At 46.6% G+C, this 8,886-nt stretch overlaps 1 long non-coding RNA gene across 1 annotated transcript in view; it reads right to left on the bottom strand.

Annotated features, from left to right (window-relative positions):
• LOC129380727 (uncharacterized) overlaps nucleotides 1-8,574 on the bottom strand; it is a 96,299-nt gene extending 87,725 nt beyond the window's left edge. The window contains exon 1 of the long non-coding RNA XR_011890435.1: nucleotides 8,442-8,574. This is a non-coding gene — a long non-coding RNA (uncharacterized lncRNA). The remainder of the gene's footprint in view (nucleotides 1-8,441) is intronic.
• Between the last annotated feature and the right edge of the window lie 312 nt (nucleotides 8,575-8,886).

Here is an 8,886-nt window from a genome sequence, read left to right as displayed (position 1 = left end):
TGCCACCTACCTGGGTCACTGGGAAGTTTGCGCCCGAATAAACCAGGATAAATGAACCAGGATAAACTCGAGGGGCAAGTCACTAATATCTTTTGCATCTGGCCACAAGCTATGTCTTCTAAACGACGGAAGCCCAACATTTCTGCGAGGAACAACGTACAGCAGCTGCCTTGACTTGACTTTTGTGTCACGTTGCCTGACTTCGAGCGTGCAGTGGTTCACCGATATTGAAACCCATGGAAGTGATCACATTCCGAGCTATGTGAGAATCGATGGATTACACGCCGCATTACCGGTTGTATCTCGCCAAATCGACTGGTCAGTCTTTCAAGCTCGTGTAGAAGAAACATGCAAGAAACGTATTGCTCGCAAATTAGAAGAAATAATTGCTGACGCAATGCAAGATTGCACGCGTTGCTTCACACATTCATCAAAGCGTACAGAGAATGACATTGAGTTGGAAAGGCTTCGTGCACTACGTCGCCGAGCTGAAAGGAGGTACAGGCGCACGAAGTCAATTCTTGACCTCAGAGAAGCTCGGCGCATGCAAAAGAAGATAAAGCGGCGAATGGATAAGCTAGCGGATCAAAGATGGAAATGCTTTTGCGAGTCACTGGACCCCCGCAAGCCATTATCCCGTGTGTGGCGTACCCTACAGGGTCTTAGCTCAAGCCCCCAGCAACGGCGTCCTTTCAACGCCCTTGCTCTCTATGAAAACCGCCGCGAGATGGAAGTTGCGGAGGATTTTTGTGCGAAAGTCGCCGGCGGCACAAATTTAGTCTTTGACATGACTTTAGGTGACATCCCCGGTCCACGAGATACAAGTATGGACGTTCCATTCTCTATGGAAGAGTTAGAAGCTGCTATGGCGCTCTGTAGGTGTTCATCTTCACCAGGGCCCGATGGAATAACATATAGTGCTTTGCGCCACCTAGGTCAAGAAGCACGAAGAGAACTCCTCAGCCTTTTTAACAGCTCATGGCGAGATGGTGTCGTCCCACAGGAATGGAAACGAAGCCGCCTGGTACCGCTACTAAAGACTGGAAAGTCACCGCTCGAACTGGCATCGTATCGGCCGATAGCACTTGCCAGCTGCGTCGGGAAACTCATGGAACGTATGATCCTCATGCGTCTCGAATGGTACCTTGACCACAACAAAATTTACCCTGGCTCAATGGCGGGATTTCGACGGGGCCGTTCATCGATTGATAGTGTCATCGATCTGGTATCATCTGTAGAACAACAAAAATCTCGGAAGCGATTATCAGCATGCCCTCTTTCTCGGCGTGAAAGGCGCCTACGACAATGTTTCCCATCAAACCATTCTAGACGCACTTCTGACAGTTGAACTAGGAGGGCGAGTATATCGATGGATCAGAAACTACTTGACACAAAGGTCCTTGTTCGTGCGTACGGAAGATGGTCCGACTACCGACCACTACACATGCCGAGGCGTTCCCCAAGGCGGTGTTCTAAGCCCTGTTCTTTTCAACCTCGCGCTTCTTGGGCTGGCTGAATCCCTACCGGAAACAGTGAGTGTTTCAATATACGCCGACGACATCTGCATCTGGACATCAGCGGTCACTCGCCTGCAGGTTCGCGCAAGGCTACAGCAAGCAGCAACACAGGCATCTGACTATCTTCAGACACAAGGGCTTACCATCTCAACAGAAAAATGTGCGTTAGTCGCTTTTACGCGAAAAGCGATGTCTGGTTATCCAGTGTACATCAATGGCCAGCCTATCTGCTACAAGAAAAATCATCGGTTTTTGGGTGTCATTGTTGACCGGGACCTCTCTTGGAGCCCTCAGGTTGCCCACTTGAAGAAGAGGCTCACATCTATTGTTCACATCGTCAAGTTCATCGCCGGCAAAACATGGGGATCGTCAGTGGGCTCCATGCTACAGTTATATCGAGCACTCTTTATCGGATTTCTACGCTATAGTTCTCCCGTGCTTGCTAAAACATGCAAGTCAAATATTCGAGAACTTCAGAGCGTGCAAGCACAGGCACTACGTGCTTGCCTAGGCCTTCCGCGGAGCGCCTCAACAGCAGGAACCATTATAATGGCTCAAGACCATCCGATCACGACTTACATCAGCACCGACTCGCTTAGGGCCCATGCTCGTCATATTTCACGGATTCAATCAAGCTTTCTTGCCTGTCTGCCAGAACGACGACCACAGGCATCCTTCTCCAACGAGGTCAGCAAGCATCGTGCCTCCCTACCATCGGGCTTCACACCATCAGCACGTTCCACCTCAGCTTTGTGGTGTTTAAAACAACCTCAAGTGCGTCTTACGGTTCCAGGGATAAGAAAGAAGACCGACCTGCCTACCTTGGCCTTGAAGCAAGCAGCTCTGGATTGTTTGCACACTTTCTACTTTGACCGCGTCCACATATATACGGATGGCTCTTCCACCCAGACCAGCTCCACCGGGGCAGTGGTTATACCATCACGATCACTAAGCATCCGATACAAGATTTCTCACTTGACAACATCGACCGGTTCGGAGCTTGTTGCCCTCCGAGGTGCCGTAGATTATATTAACAACCAACCGGCTAATCGGTGGGCAATATTCTGTGATTCAAAGGCGGCCTTACAATGTCTTCTGTCATCTCTTCGTCGCGGGTCCTGTGAACAACTCGTATCGGAGATACGAGAAATGCACCATCACATGATTGCGAAAGGGCACGACGTCGTGTTTCAGTGGCTGCCTGGCCATTGCGGTATCTCCGGCAACGACGTCGCTGACGAAGCTGCTAAGAAAGCACATGAAGAAGCAACCCTTGTTTCTATACCTTTATCGTGGACTGACGCAGCCCAACACTTAGGCAAGCTAGCGCACCGTATGACATTGGAGAAGTGGCACACACCTGATTTCACTCAACATCGATTGCATTCCCTCGATCCATCTATGCAACTGCGGCTGTTACCAGGGCTTCCGCGTAATGAGGAAACAATGCTGTGCCGCTTACGCTTGGGCGTCGCATTCACGAATGCATATACGTTTTTAATTGGAATGGCTGATAGCGCCGAGTGCAATGCCTGCGGTGTCGAAGAAACTATAGACCATCTACTGTGCTACTGCCCATAATTTGAAAATGAAAGACAAGAACTCTGCACAGCTCTCAACCAGTTAGATAGAAAACCGTTCACCTTGAACAAGATCTTGGGACCATGGCCTCGCATATCGCAGCTACAAAAGGCCACAAAAGCGCTGCTGCGATATTTGAAAGATACAGGATTGAGTCAGCGTCTGTGATCCGGACTGAGTGACTGAACGATATCCCCGGTGGACTTTCTCTTCTTTCTTTAATCTTTCCGTCCCCGTTTCCCTTTCCCCAGTATAGGGTAGCCAACCGGGCTCAGTCCTGGTTAACCTCCCTACCTTTCATTTATCATTTGCTCTCTCTCTCTCTTGCGGCCGAATGGGTCGCGTATTTACTGCTGTGCTGAAGTATCGGAGTTGGGCAACAACCATAGAACGAACTTAAGTCAATGAGTATATGGCAAAGTGCTCATAGATGCCGCCCTTCAGCGAACCTCCTTCACACCGACATTGATCAATCTAGTCCCAGAGTTGGCAGGTACCGTTGTTTAAGGAACTCTTTTACGCTCACTTGGAGCACTAGGTATGTGTCACTCGGTCTGTGTTCGTCTTGAATGAAGCTATTTGTTGCCAAGCTGGGTCACTGCGTACTCGCCCGTAGGTCTCTGGCGCTCTTCGTTGAACGTCTTCGACGTCAAAGTAGGTAACTGTTTGTAGCGCAGGAAATTTGCCCCTCTTAAGTGGCAAAAACAACGCTTAAATTTCTTCGACGCTGAGCAAAATTGAACACACAGCATAAGCGTTCCTCAAGGCGAGAAACCGGATGCAATCCCTGGTTGCCCCACGAATGCACGCGGTAGGTGCTTCTTTTCAGTCAACGCCTTTCCGACGACGCTTTAGTGAACTGTGCAATGAATGCACTTAGTATGTGCCACTCTTTAAGAACCTCTCGCCAACTATGGTCATGACGTATGCACCCCTGGGTGTTTGGCAAACGAAGGAACAATTATCAGTGTTCGCAGGCACCGGCGCACCACATTTGCTGTCTCGAAGGCCGTGAGCGGACTTCTGGGCAGTGCCACTGGATGGCGCAGCGTGTCGAGAAAAAAAGCGCGAGAGACGAGTTCGGTAGCCGCATGACGCGTTTCTCAGCGCTTTCGCGAAGTGGTGTGCCTCGCATTTCGGAGGCCATGCGGGGGCTTCCCGGCAGTGCCGCTAGATGGCACCGAGTGCGCTTAGAAAAGCGCGAAAAAGGAGTCCGGTTGGCGCGCACGCCCCACACATTACGCGTTTCGACAGTGCGAATGCGTGGTGTCGCTATATTGATTTATTGCCAAACGTATTATCGCAGACAGCCGTTATGATATAGTTGCTGGCGATCTTTTATTTTCTTTTTTTGCTTATGGTACTCGAAACCACTACAAGCAGTGAGCGGCAGTGCGACGTGCTGTTAGGCCACTATGATCTCTGCTAATGCGTGCAGTTGGTGCGGAGCAGATGTTGTTGCTCTCCACCGTTGAGCGACAGCGGAACCAACGAATGGAAAAGAATGACATTTTACGCCGCATTGTAGATTACGTGCGACGGCGTCTACACGCCTGACATATGGCCTCGTGTCGATGGTGTCGCCAACACCGCCGACACGCCGCCGCCGTGTCATATCTTGGCTCCTAAAAAGCGTATTATTAAGTTCCAATCAACAGCCTTTGTGAACCAGTACCAAACTAGAGTACACTGCAGCCCTTTTATTTTACTTTTAGTTCACTGTAGCGAAGCTAGCTGTCTTCGCACATTGTAAGGCGCGATTTCAGTTTTCTACTCCACGCACCCTGTGCAGAGACATGCAAAACATTGCGAAAGTGACTGTATCATCCAAAATGCCGACTCTAGAAAATCACTCCTGAATAAAATTCACACTTCTAACACAGGGTTAACTATAAGGTGCCTTGATGTGCTATTGTTAAGGGGTCCCTTGTGTACCCTTTTGGGGTGCACAATGGACCCTTTAGCAATGGAACTTAGCGACTGTGAAATGGTATGGTGGGGTCGTCCTTACTTATATTTTCTGTAAGCGATGCAGCAAAACCACTTTGCACTGCTTAAAATAATAAAACCAAAAAATGTCGTATATCGTCAATGTTAGTTAAAAGGACAAAACTCGTGTTGAAAATTTACTAACGTCGAGTGATTTTCCAGTTTTAAGATTAGCCTGGGTTACTGTTCGCTCCCCCTATATTGCACATATTCAGAAATTACATTTTCTATTTATTTGTTTCATGTTATTTTATTCACTTATTTACTTATATTAGACATACCTGCATCACACACGATACGTTGTTCTAGGGGGGTTTCATTAGAACACAAAAAACCGGAATTACCGGAATTGGACATTTATCTAGCTGGTTTTCTATGACTTCTATGGCGTACGTTACAAAGACTACAAATACTTAATTGGCTCGGCGACGGCGCAAGAACAGTGTTTTTCTCGGCAGCATTGCCTTCCCGGTTTTGTTATGCGACGTTGGTAGTACGCGGGCGATGTCCTGAACGAACATTAAACGTCGAGCTAAAAAGGCACGGGGTGCTTCCGACACTAACAAAACGATAACCATGCCAATTCTCAACCCCCTGTAAGCCTGATGTGTGCGAGGGTGATTATAATTGAGGAAATGGTTACAGCGGTCTCAGTGTATGGCCATAGAAAAACTTTCCTGCTCGGCAGCATAGATTACTGATAAATATACAACCGTTTTTAGAAGCACTAAAATTTTATTGAACCACTTTTCTGTTTCGTGAAGTTTTTGGTTGTTGAAGAGCTGTGAAAGAGGCCCATAGAAGTGCTCGGTTATCTTCGAAGTTTCTTTTTATCTATGCATTTGAGCAGTCCATATATAGCGTCCAGCACGTTCCAGTATGCCGCCCCAAATCCAGCGATCCAGTATCAAACGTGACATTCAGCCCATAATCAGGCAGGTTGCTATATTGTGCCTCCAAGGGAAGTTTGTTACGGAATACGCATATAATTATATTTCTCTCCGGTTACTGTGGCCGCGGTAACATGTTTTGTAGAATTTCATTAGTTACTGGCTCCGAAATAAATATATATTTTGTATGTCGTGCTTTTTTATGTCATGTATAATTTTGCTGGTTGTTCATGCTCGTAATATTCTCGCATCGACTGTTATACCCATAATAATAAAAGTAATATACCCCTTCCCTGTTTAATGTCCGAACCCGCACGGTTTATAAGCATATAAAAATAATATAATCAAAAATAAATCAAAAAGTGAATAGCTTCGGTTTCACGGGCTTAAACTTCAATCGCTAATGCAGGATATAAAAAAATTCCCACAGGGCACTTGACACATCTTCACTGGCCTAACCAAATTTACATGTCTCAAAACATAGTTGTAAATACTGTTGCCGTACAAGGACTGATGCCTCCACTTCAGCACCCTCCACACTTTGCACCACCTCAACACTTGTAAAGTGCCTTTACGCGTCGGCAGTGCTAGCAGCTGGCGGCAGGACAGCTTGGTTGCGCCAAACTCGATGCGCGAGAAACCCTGATGACGAAATTTTGACATGCTAGTCAACCGCATACTCAAGATCCGCAACAAATCACAAGGCGGCATGTTTCTTTCTATAACCATGCTACTTCTTTAATCCTGACAGCATGGCGTGATTTCTACCCCACTGCTGCGCCAACATATCTCAGATGGCTGCCTCTATAAAAACGGCCACCAGTGAAAGAAAAAAAGTGGCAGGCTACACGGTACACGCATCACAGTCACAGCGTATGTTGGACGAGTGGCTCCGTAGGAGCTTCATTTTTGGCACCACGCACTACAGTATCTTCGCGGCGAAGGATCTTCGCGGTGAAGTCTCTTCGCGTCGTATTCACGAGAAGGATCTTAACTGTCCGCAATGCGTCGACGGAAAGCTACGGCTTGCCCTGCTCTGTGCACAGCGGTCTGCTGAGCTCGATGTTGTCTGGTTGCAGAAGCGCGCGTAGCTCTGCGATTCGCTTCTTCAGCAGCAAATCGTACCTTGCGACGAGGCTCCATAACATGTAACAAAGAGTAAACACAGGTATGCTGACTACGTGGTGCGCATATCACATCTCTTGACCCGTGACGCGGTACGTCGCTGTTGATGATGATGGTAATAATGGCGTATTGGCATCCGCTTCGAAGCGGGGTGGTGACAAACATCCACTTAGCCTGCTTGAGTTACCCAGGTCAAGCTACGCCCAGCTTGCAACGGCTACATGTCGGGGCACTTGGTGCAGTATGCTTGTGCAAAGTGCGTTTGTGTCGATGCTATGCGGTGCGCGTCACATCGTGTGTCAAATGGCACAATACAATGCTAATGATGATGATAATTTAACGGCATTTATTTTAAATCGGGATGGTAGAAAACGGTCACCAAGCCAACCCCAATTATGCTTGTATTCCATACAAGTTTCCTCTTACATCAACATTTATAATCCTCCATAATCTTCATTTTCTTCCTCAAGACTTCCCTACCTAGCTTGTACAACTACCTATGCAACTACTACATGAGGTGCCTCCTGGTGTAATCATAGAGTTTTTCGCTATAATAATTAGAGGGAAATCTGACGCTGCTGCGTTGTGGTATACATGGGAATGCCGGTATATTTTCACTTCGGATTGGCATCGTTCTCGGACAGCCAGGCAGGCACCATTCCGTCTGTCACAATGATTCATATCCTACTAAAACTGCGCGTAAAAAACAGTTTTAGCCTTATTATTATACAAAAACATGGTTTGTTTCACTATGAGAACTTGTTATTGCATGCACAATTATATGAAACACAAAAAATGACAGCGGGCCGCTAAAGTTGGAGGGCATACGATACGATTCGCGTTCACTTTGAAACAGTTTGTCCTTTGTTCTTGCTTTTCTTCCCTTTGTCATGCATTGTAGGTGAGTAAAGATGCAATTAGCGTGAATGGAAACATTTTATGAAGATTTTACTTCAAGAATGCGTTATTTGTGTAGCCATATCCACGTAGACAAAGCCTCTTACAATACCAGCCAACACAAGCCTCGCAGACACATATACCGTTATTCCCATGACGGCACGGGGCCCCTTAAGAAACTCTTATAGACGGTGGCGTCAGATTTCCCTATAGGTGTTATAGCGAGAAGCTTTATGGGTGTAATAATATGCAACTGCAATGCAAAGGGCTAACGTATGGACGCTCCGCGGCGGGCATTTCACATCGTAAGGCAAATGGTACGATGCGATCGTGATGACGATGATGATGATGATGATGATGATGACACCATCGCAAACCGAAACGGCTGTTTGTATGAGTCCACAGCAGCTTACGCTGTAAATGGAAAGTATCGTAATTGTACCTTTAGGGTTAAATTGGTTAAGTAGTCCGTTATGTTTGTACCATTGACTCTTTCCTTAAATTTCTCGAAGTACTGACTGTCGTAGAAGATAGAGGCGTTTACAGTAATATTTTGTCCAATTGTCGGCCGTTGATAATCTGGAAAAGAAAACTCATTTTAGTGCTAGCAACAATGTTTCAATTTTATTAAGCAACTGTGTTCTACCGAAACGTATTTAAAATAACTTCGTCGGCCTGCAAGAACACGTCATTGTTAAAAAATCGAATCACGTAGGTACCGCTTGAACTTCATAGATATTGTAAATATCATGAAATTGCTCAGCCATTTGATACTCGTGAAAGCCATTTCATAATTTGAAGAATAGTGGCTCTCCGACGCCAATAAACAGTCTCTTATCAGAAAACTACGGCATCACGAATGTTTTATATTTTATTTATATGTTACA

This window comes from Dermacentor andersoni, chromosome 10 (genome assembly GCF_023375885.2).
Source record: "Dermacentor andersoni chromosome 10, qqDerAnde1_hic_scaffold, whole genome shotgun sequence".
Classification (NCBI taxonomy): Eukaryota; Metazoa; Arthropoda; class Arachnida; order Ixodida; family Ixodidae; genus Dermacentor; species Dermacentor andersoni.
The sequence above is the reverse complement of the archived record's forward strand: the minus strand, read 5'-3'. Positions and strand labels throughout refer to the sequence as shown.